The following is a 17,486-nucleotide window of genomic DNA, read 5'->3' as shown; positions in this document are numbered from 1 at the left end:
CTAAGAGTTAGACATTACTAGTTTATAAATTTGCTGAGAGCTTCCAGAACTACTTTAAAAGACAGAGTCCCAACCTCAAAACACTTAAGGACAACAGAGGAGACAAGACAAGAACATGTCAGCTACCAAAAAATAAAAGTACAAAGTGTATTGCTGGGAAAAAAGAGATAGGAGATTATATTGATAGCCTGAAGAATATGCTATAGGACATGCTGTACAATAATAGATGGGATGAGTACTGGGTGTTATACTATATGTTGGCAAATTGAATTTAAATTAAAAAATGTAAAAAAAATAAAAATAATAAAAAAGCAATAGAAGCTATCATTTATTAGAGCAATTACCACATGGCAAGTGCTATATCTCAGTAACTTTGCAGAATTTCCCCCACCAAACAGAACAGAAAGCTGGATATTGATAAGAGTTAAGTGGTCGGCCAGATGCCATGTAATTAGTAACAGAGCTAGGGTTCAATCCAGATCTATGCCCAACTTTTAGTCGTTTTTCAATTGTTCTTATTTCTTGCCTTGGAGCTGACTGTTGGACTCCCTTTTCCTGTCCTCCTTGGTTTTATGTTCCATTTTCAGTTTATCTAATTCAGCAGCTAGGTACTTCCTATTTATCACACTTCTTTGGAACCCCAAATGTTTCCTAAATGAACATAGGTCCCTTCTACTCTGTCTGTAGAAACCTCTCATCAAAACAGAAAGACGATGGGTTAAAGGAGAAGAATTTGAGGTATTGATTTATTCTATTCTCTGTGAAACTGTGCCAGTGGCAAAGGACAGCACTTTTGCTCTCTTTCATTACTCTCTCCTCTGTGGAAGACCGCTGCCCTTTTAAGGGAAAAAGAAGGAACGGTGTGGACAGGGATACATAGAGAGAAAAGTTTCTAGCCCCAAAGAATGTTTCAGATTATGTAAGCAGTTGACACATGGTATAAATCCAATGGCACTAAAAATCTCCCCCACCAGCCTGCTGCATAGCTGGCATTCCTTCCCTCTTTATTCCCTCTTTAAGGTCTTTTTAACTACAATGTAATAATGTTAAAAGAAACAAGTCACTAAATGACATTTAATGAAGACATAATCAACTAATTCACTACATAGAGATCCAGCAGAAAAGCAGATTCGAACAAAATGGGATTTCAAATAAGTGTGTATTTTGATAAGGAGGGACGCGTAGGTGAATATTCCCAAGAGAAGACGTCCAGCGTAATGTCATGAAGTAAGTTGGAAAACTAAAATTTTCACTTATATGACAATCTTTATTATCTTATTTTGCTCAGACAGTATTTCCCAAATCAAGTCAGAGTTTTCTGAACTGCAATGACACATAAACACCTATTTTGCTGACCCTATGTCATTTTGTAGGACTAATACAGTTATCGACCTAAGTCCATGTCCTTTTATCATGGCCAATGGTATTCTTTTATCCATGAACAAAAAACTGGTTATCGGTGCCCTAGGAAAAAAATCAGCAAATCACAGTCTTGAACCAGACTCAAAGTTGAGGGTTACTACCCAAGGGCCAAATGAGAACTTCCTCTAGGCAGAGCATGGTAAAGAGCTGTCTGAACTGGAGAGCACCCCCGGGCCTGTCCTCCCTTTCCATTCTCATCTCAGTTCTCATGTACCGTCTTTGCCCCCAAAACCTTCAACCAAATTCCTACCAAGGGCAATGGTGTTGTCTTTAGATGATTCCCATCATAACATCTGAAATTTTCTGTGTATCAAATCTGAAAAATTTTGTCTTTGAAAAACACATGTACTCTGCCCTATGTAAAGATAATACACTGACAATAGGTTCCAATGTCTAGACTAAGACGATGCCAAAACTAGAGCAGGAAAGAATAGGACAGCAAGCTCAGAGAACAGGCCTGGGCCAAGTAGCTCAGAGGGACCACAGCAATTGTCCTGACTCCCCATATTCTTAGGATGCTTTCCCTGGCAAGTGGAGAAAGTACAGAGGTTGCCAGACTTCCTCTGACTCACTCTTACTTATGAGTTGGCACCAGTGATGATGAAAGAGGGCGCAAACACAGCTGAGCTGCCTCCTGTCCACACTGTCTTCCCAGCAGAATGGTCCTCATAGCCAAACTGAATACACTTCAGATGTGTCTGACAGCAGCTAGGAATGTAGTTGCTTCTCCATTTCAAGTCGCTCTGCCTCTGTTCATGCAATTTAAGATTTCATTACCTTTATGTCAAACTGTAAATTCATATTGAGTTTCCTTCCATCCAACCAAATTCTCAAAGTTCAACAAGCACTGCTGTTGGAATAGTTAGTTCTTCATCCTAGAGATATATGTATTTGTGGAATACAGGATTGAGGCTTTACATAATTCTGTTATATTTTAGAAAGAAGAAAAGAGGGGTGCCTGGATGGCTCAGTCAGTTCAGTGTCCAGTGCTTAATTTCGGCTCCAGTCATGATCTCAGTATCATGAGATCAAGTCCCAGGACAAACTCTGCACTGAGTAGAGCCTGTATAGGATTCTCTCTCTCAAAAAATAAAAAATAAAAAAAATAAAGATTCTCTCTCTCCCTCTACCCCTTCCCTGCTCAGGTGCATGTACATGCACATGTGTGTGCTCTCTAAAATAATTAATTGATTTTAAAAAGAAAAGGAAGATGTTCAATAAGAAGAAAAGTAAAAAGACACAAAAGGAAAACAAATGTGCAAAACAATAGAATGCCTTTTTTATGAAGACTCAAAACAAGTGTTGTTGATCCAGATTGTATACAGGAATACCTGTAGACGGGAAATGAGTAAAGTTTTATAAGATATAGTTTCTGGAGCTGATATTTACTCTGACTACAGTCCAGTCAGTTGGTACAGAAGTCTGAAAATGAAACTTGAAAATTGCCCAAAGATCGAAAACTGAAAAATGAAAATAGATATCTATTCAATAAAATCTAATTTCTTGCTTTATCATAGATTTAAAAAGGGGGGCGGGATTTTCCTAAAGGAGTTAGAGAAACTTAAGAGGAGTTATAAGTCTTTTCAAATATTTAATGCTATGTGGCAGAAAACATGGACAATATAGCTGCAGAGACAGAACAACGAACAAGTTTAATGCAGTGAATGTTACTGCCACAGAAGCAGAGTGCAGAAATGTCACTACTTCACTTATTCAAAATAGAGTTGATGACCTGCCAATACGGAACCATCCATTGCTGGAAGAGTGAAAAAGAGCCTTGATATGAAGAACCAGGTGACAAAGATCCTGATACTACATGGAAGCCTATGAAAATCACATATACACCACCCTCCATCCCGCTACCAAAAATCTGAGAATCTCAGAGCTATCTACTCAGGTTTGCAGGTTTCAAGAGTTGTGTTTATTTAGGACTATGATTATTAAGAGAAGTTTTAGGTTCACAGCAAAATTGTGAGGGAGGTACCCTACCCCCACACATGCATACCTGTCCTCATTATCTAGGTCGCCCACTAGAGTGGTGCTTTATTATAATGGATGATTCTTCACTGACACGTCTTCACTCCCCCAGAGTATGTAATTTACCTTAGGGTTCACTCTGGGTGTTGTATATTCTATGGGTTTGAACAGATGTATAATAACACATGTCTATCATCACGGCATCATACGCAGGATCTTCACCGGTGTTCAGCCTATTGGTCCTGCCCAGCCCACCCCAACTCTTCGCAACCACTGATCTTTTTACTGTTCCATAGTTTTGGCTTTTCCAGAGTGTCATTTAGTTGAAATCACACAGTATGCAGCCTTCTCAGATTGGCTGCCATCACTTAGTTGTATGCATTTAAGGCTCATCATGTCTTTCTGTGTGGCTTGGCAGCTCATTTTCTTTTAGAGCTAATTAATAATATTCCATTGTCTGGATGCACCACAGTTTATTTACCCATTCACCTACTGAAGGACATCTTGGTTGCTTCCAAGTCTGAGTAATTATAAACAAAGCTGCTATAAACATCAACGTGCAGGTTTTCTCCTGGACAAAATTTTTTTACTCCTTTGGGTAAATACCAAGGAACATGACCACTAGACTGTACAGGAAGAGTATGTTTAGTTTTGCAAGAAACTGCCAAGATGTCTTCCAAAGTGGCTGCACCATTTCGTATTCCTTTGTATACCAGCAATAAATGAGAGTTCCCGTCACACTATAACTTTCCCAGTTGAGTGTTGTCAGTATTCCAGCTTTGGGCCATTCTAACAAGTTTATAGTGGTACCTCATTGTTTTAATTTGTATCTCCCTGATGACATGTGATGTGGAACATCTTTCCATATGCTTGTGTGCTTGTACATCTTCTTTGGTGCATTGCATATTAAGCTCTTTAATCAGGTTGCTGTTTTTATTTGTAGGTTTTTTTTTTTAAGTATATATTAGTGGAAAATATTTGTATGCATTTAACCATATCATGATAAACTTGCTGTGAGATCATGAAGACATCATATTTACCTGATATTTGCCCATCCTAATTGCTAAAATATGAAGAAAAGTTACTCGGGCTGAACTCTTTTAGTCACTCTCTAGTCTCCTTTTTAATCTCATACCAATAAAACAGCAAATCTTATTGATTCTATCACCAAAATACATCTAGAATCTGTCTACTTCTCATCCCATCAATTATTTCCACCTTCACACAAGTCACCACCATCTCTTGCCTGGCTTGTGTGGAAAAACTTTGGGACTGGTCTCCCTGCTTTCCACCCCCATATCGTGTATGTTCAACACAGCAGCCAGAGAAATCCTTTTAAATAAAGAGCATGTTATTTCTTTGCCCAAAGCTACTTAATGATTTTCTTTTTTACACAACAGTGTCTGACACACGATTAGGCACTCAAAAATTTGATTATTTTTGTAGGCTTCCCAAGAGATTCTGTGACATAAATTTAAGAACCATTAATCTGTGAAAAGAAAGGGCTGTTTAGTGTAAAGAAATTTGGGATTAGACAGTTTATTTTGTTGAAGGATTAAAGGTTTGAGTATCGTCATACAAAGAAAAAATGTATAGAATATCATTCTTATCAGATCTTCCTTTAAACATAGTTTCTCTGGCTTTATATTTCATACTACTATTTGTCTTATAATAAAGTAATAAAATTAAATTTTTCTCTCTTTAAAAACATTCTTAAATGTTGGGAAGGGATATATATCATTCAGAAAACAAGACCCAAGGGATTGAGGAAGGATCTGAAAACTTAGAAATCCTAGGAGAAGGAAAATCCAAAGGTGAATAATATGGCTATAAAGGAGAGTTTGGGGTAAACTGACAACACTAGAATGTGAAAGTAAGTGAAATTAAATTACTGTAACAACGATAAATATATCGAAGTTGGTAACTGTACTGTGATTATGTAGGATAATATTTCTAGTCATAGGAAACACTCACTGAAGTATTTAGGGATGCCACAACATGGCAAAAAAATTCTTTTTGGATCCTAAAGTCAGGTGCCATAACACAGACCAGCTTTTGAGAACAGTCTTGATCTACCTTTCTATAAAGGAGATTCTCCACTCGGAAATTAAGGTCTTTCTTTCTCCTTCCTTGTTCAACCATCAGAGCATGTTTCATCATTACATATACAAAAAAGGGGGGAGCTTTAAAAAAAAGAATCATGAAGATATCTTCAACGTCCAGCTGTTCCTACCACACATCTACTCAGGTTTAAGACAGGCATCAGAACACTTCGGCAGTCATAAAATAAGAAAATAGACACTTTAGCTACAAAAATAAAAAATAAATGAGGTAGATAAAGCTTTCACACCCATGACTTGCCCATTCAAATATCGTAGCCTTCATGCAACACTCAAGAACAATCTTCATACTAACTTGGCATAAGCTGCCCCAAGGACATTTTTTTGTACAAAATAGTATGTGAAACTGTAAGAAACATGTCCTTTCTGTGAGTTTCTTCAAGAAGGAAAACCCAGGTCTTTGATCAAGTAGGCCATGGCGAACCAAATTAAGTCACCTGAGGGTCCCTGCTCAGGTGCCTTGCCCTCCTGGTGGCTCAGGAAGGAGGCATCTGGAAAGCATAGGAGTACACGGGCACTCTTGGGGCTCCAAAGGAACTCTCTTTAAATAAGCAGCAACACACATTGACTCCCTAAGGACTAAACCAGTCCATTTGAGGGTATCCTACCTAAGGTCCCAAGTTTGAAGGAATTTTGTAATTCTACAACCTTAGTTAAAAAAAAAAAAAAGTACATTCAGGAAGAAGGAAGGAAGGAAGGAAGGAAGGAAGGGAGGGAGGGAGGGAGGGAGGGAGGGAGGGAGGGAGGGAGGGAGGGAGGGAACGTACGTACAGGGTTGGGGAGTCATACAAAACAGGTCCCTAAACAGATGCCACATCTTGTCCATGTACCTGCATACAGTCACCAGTATAAGTGCCCCCCCCGCCATTAGGCTAACATTTGTCTTGTCCATTGTAGTTCACTAAGTTCCAACTTGAAATAGGAGGACAGTCTTTGGAAATACTCTCGGTTAAATAGTGATATTTTAAAAATAAAAATTTTAAATATCATTGCTTAATGTTTCAGTACAGAAAGAATTTCACCCGTAAGATTTTTGTCCTTATCCTGATGTAATCTTACTCACTCAAAGCTAGGCTTGCTGAGGATTTGAAGTGGTGATGTTATAAAACCAATTTGCCATATTCAATCCCGTTCTCTCTATTCAAGACCAGGTAACTGACATGTAAACAGCAAGGGGCTAATGACTTCAAATCTTCCTCATTATCATTCTTTAGAGTAGCCCTTCTCAATCAAAAGCTATATGAAGAAGATAACGGAAATCTTTGGGAAGAGCAAAGAAGCCAATTTCTTTGCATTTCAATGAGAATCAAATTATGTGGGTGACTGAGGAAATCTGTTCTGCTTATCCAGATAGCAGAGTAGAGTCCTCTTCTCTGACTCCCTTGGCTCCTTTTATAGATTTCCTTGCCTTAAGTGTCCCAAATTGGGGCCATCATCATCTCCATTTACTTACTCTCTGTATATATAAAGTACTAATTTCCTCCTGTGAATTAAACTCTTACAGAGCCATATTTAGGAGATTCCCTAGGACCCTACTAATAAACTCTTCAGAAATCTGGCTGTGCATAAAACTAGTCCTTGATAGTTATGGTTTACAGAGTCTCTGGTTTAAACCAAGCAAACAAATCTACATGTATAGACCTGCCTGCTGCTTTTATCCCCTTTAAGGGATTTGCTTATCTCATTTATAGTCTAGATGATCGACAGTAATTGTGTCTAATGACAACTTTTCCTTCTCATTAAGGCATCAAGAGGTAGGCATCCATTATTCCCTATCAGAGATATACAAAGATAACAAGTATGTAAAATCATCACAATAAAGCACAGAATGTTAAGACAAAAAATAATTGCATGTACTTATCCCATCTAGTTATATCTTAAGTAATCCCTATCTTGAGAAAATAGAATCCATCTTTCTCAACTATTTCTTAATAGTTTACTAGGTCTCTGTGCTTAGAGTTGAAGGAAGAAGTATCATATGCCAGATGGCCAAGAAAATCTCCTTGGCTCGCCAAGGCAGGGCTATAAGGTCACCCAGGTTACTGGGAGCCTATTTCTCCAATACAAAATCTGAACCAAGTAATAAGTGGAACAAGAGCCAAGTCTGAGTTTAAATTTATTCCCACTTTTGTTGTTTGCAAAGTGGAGTTTGGAGGCGGGAGCTTGGATCCATAGTCAACATGTGGTCCTCCCACTACTTCTCTCAAGCATAGATCTTGGGATCTACATGTGGGATGAAATGAAACTACAGAGCACATTCAGTGCTTCCTTGAGATTCAAGGAAGACAGCCAGCCTATCCTGTCTGAACCTAGGAACAAAGAGAGAAATCTGTAAGTTTGGGCTGCAGCTTTCAACATGCTAACTCCACCCAATGAGAATCAGGTTCTTGTCCAAACTGCATGCTCCCTTTGATGGAGAGAAGTAGCAAAGAAAGTGGGGAGAGAGTTCAGAAGCATTTCACCAATCCTGATTCCTCTTGGGCAGTGGGGTGGGAACTCTCTCCCTTCTGCAGAAATGTGAGATGTGTGGCACTAACCCATCTTCCCATAAAAGAAGAAAGTAGAGTGTCAAAGTCAAGGAGTTTAGAAAGTGGAAGGTCCTAGTAGTTTGAGATGCAACCTAAGAGGAGGACAATGACTCCAGAGCCCAATTCTACTGGATGTTGGCAGCTTCAGAGAAAGTTTGTAAAAAGTGGCCATTGCCAAATCAAGGCAAAATTCTTGCTAGTGGTGTCTTTTGGTTTTGGATTTTTTTTTTCCAGATATGGTATAATTTATTTTGCTATGGTTGTCATTGCTCTCACCTCAGGAAAGCGATAGTTGGGTATTTCAAAACACTCTGAGTAGCAGGGTAAGAAGAAAGAATGGAGTAAATGCTTGGAGGCAGGAATTTTGTTAGTCATACTTTCATTTGTTAAAGAGAAAAGAAAGTAAGCCCTTGCCAGGCATGTGTCTTAAGGCTGGTGTGGGAAGTAGGTGAAATTTTTCAATTATTAGCAGGTGTTCACTTGGCTGTGCTGTCAGAAACTTCTCCTTCTTTATATTTCATTTTTACTGAGATAAAACTGACAAATTGTACAACGTAATAATATGAGATATGTATGTATTATGAAATGATTATCACAATTAATCAACATCTATCACCTCATGGAGTTACAAATTTTTTTCTTGTGATGAGAACTTCTAAAATCTACTGTCAGCAACTTCCAAACATACAACATAGTGTTGTTAACTATCATCACCAGGCAGTTCATTACATCCCCAGAATTTATTTATCTTATAACTGGAAGTTTGTATCTTTTGACCACTTCCCTTCATTTCCCCTATTCCTCACCACCCATCTCTGGAAAACACCCATCTCTTCTCTATTTCTGTGAGTTTCAACGAACCTATTCTTCTATTAGTAAAGACAAATATAGATAACCTGACAGCTGAAATATGATGAAATATTCTGGTTTTGTTTTGCTATGACATTTTTAGAATGCCTACAATTCTAGTTCAAATAAAACTAAAAAGGAAGTTAGAATGGAGTGTCTCTGATCTTATGATCCCATAATATGACTTTAGGCCTGGCTATACCTCAACCCTAAAAATCTGGATCAAGTAAGCTTAAACAGCACTATACTATGGTCCTTTTTTCTTTGCTGGGGCTTTTATTTTCTTACAGGTGTCTTGGCTTCCATGTCCTCACATTGTTGTTCTGATACCCATAATATTGACATGAGTATGAAAATGAACTCCTTTTTCAGTTTTCAAACACACACACATGCCCCTAAACACGATCTTATTTATTGACTCTTATAAAAGATTAGAAATTTCCTATAATATATCCTTGTTCTGGCCATTTGTCTTTGTTATATTGTATTATTTTTTCTATTGATCATCTTCATGACTTTACATAATATATAAAAACCTCATTTTGTATTGTTTTAACTTCAAAGAGTAACTTCTCACTCTGTTACATAAGATGAGAAAAGTACATAGTATATTTATACCTCTTTCCACGGACATCTTCCTCCTAACATTTCCCAAACTCTGTCAAGTATAATGTTTTCTAATGTTGTTAGATTTTCTAATACTTGGATTCTGTGCTATACCCATGACTTTTCTTTTTCCAATCTTTGATCATAGGTTGATTTGGGAAATCAAAAGCAAATATATCATTAAGAATATTATGATAGGGATCCCTGGGTGGCGCAGCGGTTTGGCGCCTGCCTTTGGCCCAGGGCGCGATCCTGGAGACCCGGGATCGAATCCCACGTCAGGCTCCCGGTGCATGGAGCCTGCTTCTCCCTCTGCCTGTGTCTCTGCCTCTCTCTCTCTCTCTCTCTCTCTCTCTCTCTGTGACTATCCTAAATAAAAAAAAAAAAAAAAAAGAATATTATGATAGTAACTATGCGTATTCACTGCAACTCCAAACCATATAAATGGAGCTAAGAGAAGAACGCCTATATCTTATGTCACAAAATCTGTTCCCCTTGAAGAGGAATGTTTCACATAATAATGTCAAAAGGATTATCTCTAGTTATACCACATTAACCATGCCTTCTTGTCATTTCCCTTATATTTGGTTCTTGATTTTTTTTTTTATGAATTTTGCTTGACTTTCATTTTTCTCGGCTGAAAAAAACACTTCTCATCTAATCACTAAGATATTCCAAAATATCATACATGCTGTTTGTGGAAGGCTTTAATATTTAACAATTTAAATGCAAGAACTGTTAATATGAGATTTTTTTCATTGCAATCCTACTGAATTTTATATTCCATATTCATTTGTTTCTGATTCTTTGTTTTGCTAGAGTATTTTCACAAGGATTTTTTTGAGATAAGAAGCATGGGAACAAATTTTGAATGCGCATGTCTGAAAACTATTCTGCTTTCACACTTGATTGATAATTGTACTGATTATAGATTTTGGATACAAAATCATTCCTTGTCATAACTTTGATGGAATTTTACTGTCTTCAAGTATCCAAAAGATGTGTGTCCACAGCCTGAAAAAAATGTCTAATATCCTTGCGTACTAAAGTTGCATGTTATTTCAAATATATTATTTTGACTTTATGTCTTCTGGATTAATCTTCTAAAGCTCAACATTTTCTCTTATCTTCTATCTTTTTGCTATATCTTCTTGAGATTTTTCTCAACTTTTTCTTAGGGCCTCCCTATCAAATAAATATTTACTTAATAATATTTTTTAATTTTCAAGATCTTCTTGAGTTTAGAAGGGTTGCTTACACTTGGTTTGTTTTGGGGTTCAAAGGTTTGGCTTTGTAATAGATATACTATCTTCATAAATCTTTTTGAAGAAAATAAATACAATTCTTATAAATTTAAGAAGTCCATCTCATACATTGTCTACCTGACACGTCTGACAGTAAAAGAGGTGTGTTATCAATTAAAACCTAAGAAATCAGAAACCAAGGTTTTCATGCAAACTGGGAAGTGTTAGCATCCTTTATAAAGTACTTTTATGTTTTTTGATTACCTATTTCCTCTAAGTTAGATGTTCTGTTTGTTCTTCTTGATATGGCTTATTTGTGCGGCTATTTTTTCCCAAACGCCTAGAGAAGCATGATTGTTTAAAATTGTTTATAAAGACAAGCTCCTTGATTTAGTTAGCATATATAGGTTTTCTCTTAAATCATTGACCTTTCCTTTAAATAGGTGATGTAACCACAAGCTCTGTGATCCTAGGTGGACCTTTTGACACGCAAGCATCACTAGGTATACAGGTAGGGAAGAGTTAAGGGCCAAAATCTGGAGGCCTGCTCTGGAACTCAACCCCCACTCTGAAGGCCTTGGCCTTCTAGGAAGATCACTCAATTGCACTAAGATTCTTTGCCTGATTTAATTGCACTGTGAACAATTTGTCCCAGTGTTGGGTTGAGGGATCAGTAACACACAAAGAATTAATCAATTCTCTCATTTCATATCTGTTCCCAAATGTCATTCCTATTCTCAGTACATGTTAGTTTGTGGTAGTTTTGCTCTGGAAGAAAAATCTGGTTCTTACTTCTGCTTCAGCCATTTCTCATATAGGCCTGGACTTCAGCTCCTTGTTCTATAGGGTAACCACTGCTATAAAAGCATCTACTTTTCATTTTCCTGAAAAGTACCAATCTCTTTGACTGATGCCTTTACTATAATTCTCAGCACTTCTTCTTTAGATTAATTTTAATGTTTTTCAAAATGAAGAGAACTAATATTTATGCTTTGTCTACAAGCTATTATTTAGCAAACATTCACCAATCATGTTTACTGGTGAAATTTATTTCCCAAGTGATTTTTATGCACCAAGAACTATGTTATACAGGTAGGAATACAAAGATAAATAACACATGGTACATAAAAGTGCTTCAAATCTAATGGACAATTTTTTTCTACCACTCTGAGCTTGATTCTTTAATTTTAAAATGAAAAGGTAAGACTATGAATTATCATGTTTATATTTTTAGACCAAGAGCCTGTAAGATCTTCCTCCAAAGTTGTGTTGCTCAAGAACAATGCCTTTTAGCTTACTATCCAACCATCTAGGCCCACTGGAGTAGCAGAATGCCTCCCACAGATCTGTAGTTAGGGGACAGCCCTGCTCCTTTGGTTCTGTGGGGGGTACCCACAATCCTTCAGCTTGGGGAGAAGTTGTGAGCTGACCCCTCTGGTTCTCTGTGAAGGACCCCACCGTGTGGTTCTCTGCAGGAGCAAGCCTTCTGAAACCAATGGGGAAGCAGCCTTGCCCCGGACTTGTAATGGGAGTGACAGCCCTGTGATCTCTGAATTGCTTTAAAGGTCATTCTTCCCTTGCTTGAAGAATAGTACACATCTACAGCCAAAGAGCTCTATGGTCACATTTTTATAGAAACCCAAGAAGTCTGACAGCCTTCCTTTACCTTTGTCCTACTTTTTCTGCCCCTTTTCATTCAAAATGACAGTATCTCTGCTGATATAATCCTATCTCTATTCCTGGCTTCTGTTGAGATGTCTAATTAAGTCCATGAGTTGTACTCAATATCTCTTTATCCTGTGGTTAGTGTTCTCTTCAGAACATGCTTTCTCATTTTTTATAATATGGAAAGGATGAGAATTATCCAAATCTCCAAGTACTGGTTCCTTTTTCAATTCATATCTCTCCTTCCAAATTTTACTATAAAGCAGTAAGGAGGACTTCGCTTAGAAATCTCCCCTGCCAAATACCCCTTTCATCACTCACAAGGTCTATCTTCTGCAAAACAGTAGAATATAATTCAGCCAACTTATCTGCCACTCACAATGATCACGTTTCCTCTAGTTTCCAATAACCTGGTCATCATTTCTTTGTGAGACCTCACCAGAATGGTCTTTAAAATCCAGTATTTCTAGGAGTGCCTGGGTGGCACAGTCAGTTAAGCATCTGATCCTAGGTTTCAGCTCAGGTCGTGATTTCAGCATAGTGATTTCAGGGTCTTAAGCCCCAGCCCCATGTCCTGCCCTGCATTCAGGGTAGAGTCTGCTTGGGTTTTTCTCTCCTGCCTCTGCCCTTTCCACCGCTCTCTTTCTCTCTCTAAAATAAATGAATAAATCTTTAAAAAAAATAAATAAAATAAAATCCAGTACTTCTACAAACAATCCCTTTTTAGCAATCTCAGATTTTTCTAACACTTGACTCAAAACTCTTCTAGCCATAATATATCACCCAGTTCCAAGGCCACAGTCACATTTTTAGGTATTTGTTACAGCAGCACCCCACACCTACTGCCAAAACCTGTTTTAGTCAGCTAGGGCTGCCATAACAAAATACCATAGTCTGGGTAGCTTAAACAACAAATTAATTTTCTCACAATTCTGGAGGTTGGAAGTCCAAGATGAAGGTGCCAGCTGATTCCATTCCTGGTGAGAGCTCTCCTCCTGGCTTGTAGACAGTCACCTTTTCACTTTGTCCTCACTTGATGGGAAAAAAAAAATCAAAAACAAAAAAGATGAAGAGAAGGTACTGTGGCGTCTCTTCTTATAAGGACACTAATCCCATCAAATCAGGGCCCTTCCCTTATGACCTCATTTAACCATAATTGCTTCCTTATTCCAAATACATTTATATTGCAGGTCAGAGCTTCAACATATGAATTTGGGGGCAGGGGGAGGAAGGACACAAATATTCAGTCCATAATGGCAGGCATGTGCAGGTCTTTCAAAAGAGGATCCCAAATCAATGTCTCCTCTTTGTTCATGTCATACTGGCCTATAGTCAGTACTTGCTAGGTATTAAACACACAAAAGAGACTAAGATTCCACCATCAAGGAGAGATCAGAACAGGAAACAATAACTATAATAAAAGACAATTTTCTTTTTCCTTAAGAGAAGTAGAGACAGTGTTTTACGAGGGCTCAGTAGAATGAAAACTCAGTAAAGGGGATTCAGAAAATGCTTCGTGGAGAAAGTCATGCTTAAGGAGGTCTTGAGGTAACAGGAGGGAGGATTTCAGGATTTAGAGGGACAGATTATAGTGAAAAGGAATTGCATAAGGAAAGGCTCAAAATGAAGAAAGTGTAGACACAGTCGGGAAACAGCAAGTAAGCCAAGATTGCCAGAACAGAAGATGCATCAAGACAGGAGTAACCAATAAGGCTAAGGAAGTAGGTAACATATTATGAAAATCTTCAATGCTAGAGTGAGAAATTTATAATTAATTGAGTCAGCAATGTGAAATTGAAAATTTCTGGAAAAGAACCGTGTGACCAGAGCTAGTGTTCATATTTTAAGTCTCCAAAGCAGGAACACATCTTCTGTTAATTGTAATTCAGCAAAGAACAATGAAGAGGGTTGTGATTAAAACCATTAAAATAAAACTCATCTTAATACTCATTACTAACCCAAATTCAGTAAGGTTATCCCATAAAGATTAAACCTAGCCCACCCCCAGTATTACTATTTCCCACTATATTCTAGAATTCAAAGGAGTACATGGCACACAATGGAAATGCAACATATATATGTCTTAAGTGAATAAATGAATGCTATTAAAAATTACACAAAAACTTTAGTTTTTCCTTAAGATCAAATACAACTGTTACAAACTGACTCCAATAGCATTATTTTAAAATCTTAGAAATCAGTAAAAGACTATTGAAATTACATGATTTCAGTAAGAACTACCTTTTAGTATCCCTAACTATACTTCTGATTTTATTTATTTTACTATGTTACTTCCCTTGAAGTCACCAAATTGGAAGATAAAAAAATTATTTTCTGCTTTAGCATAAAGGTTTACCTAGTATCATTCATTGAAAAATATTACTTTCAACTATAAAGGTTGATGGGACTGGCTCCTAAAATCAGCTCTTCTGCACTAACATTGTGGCAACCACTGTTTCTGAATATTAATATTACAACTAATGTACAATATTATATTCCACTTACTCTTAGACTAGTATCACTAATTCATCATCACTACACAGACTTGGAGAACAGAGGACTTACAACCCAGAAAATTAGGGCGCTGACTTCCTCCTACCATTCTGGACCTTCAGCTCTGTAGAGCAGAGCTCTCTGTTCTTCTTTTACCCTTTTTCTCCCATCACTTTCCTACAACCAGGAAGCACTCTCACTCTTAACAACTGTGAAGCACAAAGAAAGAAAAAATGAAAGCCTATATATCATGTCTATTTAAAATTTATAAATTAAGCTTAAAAACCCAAATAAAATGTCATATCTTCCTATATTTGAAAATATATCTCCATAATAATGTATAAGTTTAGGTTGTGTTTTGGAATTCCAGATTTCCTCAGGGTTCTGTATTGAGATGTGCCTACCCAAGAAGTCAGCTTCTGGCTCTCAGCCCATAGCACCCCCTCTTCTTTTCCCACACCCTGGACCAGCCTGCCCACAAAGAGCCATTTGCTCAGCAGGTGGTCACCCTAGTCTTCATACCTAAGACTGGTCATTCTACTTACCACCTCTAAGAAGCATCTCTAGGCACTACTAAAGCCAACAAATGGACACCCCAGTGCAAAGTACAGCATTCAACAAGATGGACCAGAGAAGAGCACTGTGGAAGTCCAAAAAGTGAGTTTGGGGCCATTTGGATGGAAAAGTCTGGAGATTCAGAGGCCCTTTATGTGTGTAACAAGAGGATGAGAGGGCTACAGGTGCACGCTTCTCACTGGACTCATAGACAACTACCCCTGTGGGCTTAGGCATGGCTGGAAATGACTCAGAGTTGGGTACTCTACAGTATACAGCCTCTTGCCCAAGTTTCAGAGTGGTACCATCGGATTTCAGAGAATATATAAGTGGAATGGAAGAGAAATTGAAACTGACAGTGTAGGGACTCCTGGGTGGCTCAGTGGTTGAGCATCTGCCTACGGCTCAGGGCATGATCCCGGGGTCCTGGGATTGAGTCCCACATCGGGCTCCCTGCATGGAGCCTGCTTCTCCCTCTGCCTATGTCTCTGCCTCTCTCTCTGTGTCTCTCAGGAATAAATAAATAAAATCTTTTTTAAAAAAAGAATAAGAAACTGATAGTGTAACAATGAGTTTTAAGGGTTGTGGCACCCACAATTTAAGCACTATGTGGGGAAAGCAGAAAAGAGAAATCCTTATAACAGCAAATTCTAAAATTAAGCATTACACAAAAATCAGTTTAGATTACTATGCAGGAGTGGAAAGAACATCCAATAAAAAATAGAGAAGAGGCACCATATATTTGGAGCTATGCCAATTAGCACAATTTCCAGTTGTAGATTTAAGCCAAGGATCCTATATCCTATATATATATATATATATATATATATATATATATATATATATTAAAAAAATAAAATATCTAGTAATTATACCACTAAAAAAAAAACCAACCCAATGGACAGAGTAGTAAAATCAGAGCCTGGCTATATTTCACCTTTTTTGAAGGATGCAAAAAAGGAAGACAAAAAAAATTAAAAAGAGACCTGGGTCGGGGGGTGAGGGGAGTGGTACAAAGTAAAAGGAAATACATCCTGAGGGCTTCACAAGTTATTGAAGAATCTAGGAGAAATTTTAGGAACTTCACTGGTAACCTACAAAGAGTAAAAAATCTGCTTCTATAAATTGGAAGAAAACATATAAAGGGGGAAATACTGAAATGAGAAGATAACAGAAAAATAAAAATAAAAATAGAATAATGAAATGAAAGACAACAGAATGAGTGAAGAAGATGGGTGTGATGAAGAAGATTTCAGAAAATCTAAACTGTAAAACAGCAACTGACCCACATTAGAGGCAGTTAAGAGTATAATTAAAGTCTCAAACAACTGAATCACTGAACATGAGGAACGTGCTAAGAATACAGAAGAAAAATGAAAGGAAATTAAAACAATAAACTAAAATACTAGGTTATTCTACTCAATAACTCCTACAGCAAACTGACTTAGAGATTATCTGGATGCTAAAAATAATGAAAATGGGGCACCTGGATGGCTCAGGTGGTTGGTTAATGTGTCTGCCATGGGCTCAGGTCATGACCCCAGGGTCCTAGGGCGGAGCCCACATCAGGCCCCCCTCAGTGAGGAGCCTGCTTCTCCCTCTCCCTCTGCCGCTCCCCATACTCATGCTCTCTCTACTTCTCTCTCTCAAATAAACAAATAAAATCTTAAAGAAAAAACAATGAAAATGCTAAAACTGTACTAAGAAAATTTAGAACATTATGAGTATTTCTTAGACACAGTAAAAAGAAAATGAACAAAGTAAACTTTTAGAATAATAGGAACTAGATAAATAAAAACAATATGTGCCTACAAAAAGAAAATAAATAAGAACTAAATTTAGAATTAATAGTACATTTTAAAACATAGGATAAATATGTAAGTTCAAGAACCAGTCTCTGAAAAAACAACAACAACATGAAATGGCAAGAGTGATCCAAAAAAAGCAGGGAAAAAGGAACAAAATATTTAACGATTAGAATAAGAAATAAAATAATGGTAGAAACTTACGACAATGTGCCACAAACT

The 17,486-nt window shown here is 37.5% G+C and overlaps 1 pseudogene; it reads right to left on the bottom strand.

Moving 5' to 3' along the window:
- Positions 1 to 17,486, bottom strand: part of LOC112654023 (thioredoxin-dependent peroxide reductase, mitochondrial-like) — a 60,527-nt pseudogene that overhangs the window by 42,107 nt on the left and 934 nt on the right.

This window comes from Canis lupus, chromosome 3 (assembly GCF_003254725.2).
Source record: "Canis lupus dingo isolate Sandy chromosome 3, ASM325472v2, whole genome shotgun sequence".
NCBI classification, from domain to species: Eukaryota; Metazoa; Chordata; class Mammalia; order Carnivora; family Canidae; genus Canis; species Canis lupus.
Note: the sequence above shows the minus strand (reverse complement) of the source record. Positions and strands in the feature narration are given on the sequence as shown.